At 45.7% G+C, this 1844-nt stretch overlaps 1 non-coding gene across 1 annotated transcript; it reads right to left on the bottom strand.

The window, feature by feature from the left end:
• Nucleotides 1–661: 661 nt before the first annotated feature.
• On the bottom strand, nucleotides 662–735 carry TRNAT-AGU (transfer RNA threonine (anticodon AGU)). Its single transcript has one exon. It is a non-coding gene; the product is annotated as a tRNA-Thr (tRNA).
• Between the last annotated feature and the right edge of the window lie 1109 nt (nucleotides 736–1844).

Genomic DNA, 1844 nt, shown 5'->3' with positions numbered 1-1844 from the left:
AGAAAAGACGGTGCAGGCGGATCTCATATAAAAACTATGGCGGGCTTTACTTCACAGGCGCCAACACACCTGTCTCCTGCTGCCAACGAAGTGCATGAAAGCTATTGTACGGAGGTTTCTGTAAGTTGAATGAAGTCCAAATGATGGAACAGGCTTTTCCCGCCATTAATCATTACTCCACAAATGTTTACACACGATTAAATCCAGAAATTGAACGAACTTTTCCATTATTCTACCACTTGAACTCGGCCGCAGATTAAACACGGTTCTTTGCTCCCCCTTGTGCAGCACAAAACCCTTTTTTAAGCTCCGACAGGGTCCAGAGTCTCAGGGCAGGTTTACCCTTGTGATTTGCTAGCTCTACATTTTGACCTGTACTTCTTTTCATACAAATACATGAACTCACTCGCTGTGTTTTTTTGTAAATTGAAGATAAATGTGATGGTATTTATAAAGAGAAGCGACCCACGGTTCTTAAAATATAAATGTACAGGAACATGGCGTGTAGCCTAAATTGCAACACTTGGATTAACGCCTTTCCTGGTGAAATAATTCTGATTGTCCTAAATGCTAATTGCATGGATGGTAGATGCATCTGCACCCTGCTTGAATTGTCCGGATATAGAAAATGGGCGTTTGTTGGTGACCGCAGGAAAATGAAAGGCACTGCTGAGATTCGAACTCAGGATCTCCTGTTTACTAGACAGGCGCTTTAACCAACTAAGCCACAGCACCACCCTGCAGTCTTTGTGAACAGATGTTTTTTTCATTGCAGGAAATAGGGAGCTCATTTTTCCGTTCATAGCACTCTAACGTGTTTCTGCTGTTCCTTGTAATGACGATCAGAATAATAACACAAGTATTGTCGGAAATATGGCATTAGGGGGAAGCAAAAGATAAAGAAACCCCAGCACCAACCGCCTTGCAGCTCTCTGTGACAAACTACTGCACTCGCTGACCCATCCTGCTCCTGGAGGCAGGGGTCCAAGTGGGTGGAGCCTATTGGAAAGGGCCTCCCAACCTTTAGGAACTTTACAAAAACACTTTCCGTACTTTTGTTCAGAAACAAAGGAGCGATAAATGCTGATCTTGAGGTCCCTCCGGTTGAAAGAGGCGAAGGGCTGTCTCCAGTACTGTGAGGCAAGAGAGGGGCAGACAGCTCCAGAAGAAATAAGCTCTCTTGCTAGGGGGCCTGTTACTTCAGAGAAATGTAAATGTGCTTTTAGAGCGGTTCATTTGACCAAAGTGTGTGCTCTTGAGCCATCACCTTTTCTTCTGCTCTGCTTTGGCTAGCTTGAGAATTGAGTACTGAGAATCAATGTAAAAGCTGCTAGTAGGTCTGTGGTTAGAAAACACATGGACTGGCTATTACCAGGAGGAGTGAAGAAGGGGCCAGGCACACACTCTTGGGTCAGTGCTTGAAATGGAAAAATAAAAGTGCAGGTACGCTGTACCAGAGTACCTACTCATTTCTGAGAAGTGCAGCTACTCTCCAATTAAAAGTACTACGTTTTCCTTGAAAAGTGCAGGTGCAGGTTCTCTTTGTAAAAATACAAAAGTGGCGGTACTCGGAGCCGGCCAATTTAAAGCACTGCTCTTGCTAGTGCTGGATCTGCATTGCAACAGGCACTGAGGCCCTGTTGTGCAGGACACCTCTGCTGCATCTCCAACCTCTCAGCCACACACCGCCGCTGCTTTCAGGGCTCGTAAAGGGCTGCGAGAGAGATGCTTTTCCTCTGAGATGGTTTAAAGGAGCGGGGGATCCAAAATAAATGGCAATGAAGGTCCTACAGCGCCTCTGTGCGGGCAGGAGGCACAATTACAGCACAAAACCACTGAGCTCT

The sequence above is a fragment of the Pleurodeles waltl genome, chromosome 12 (genome assembly GCF_031143425.1).
Source record: "Pleurodeles waltl isolate 20211129_DDA chromosome 12, aPleWal1.hap1.20221129, whole genome shotgun sequence".
NCBI classification, from domain to species: Eukaryota; Metazoa; Chordata; class Amphibia; order Caudata; family Salamandridae; genus Pleurodeles; species Pleurodeles waltl.
This window is presented reverse-complemented; position numbering and strand designations above follow the sequence as displayed.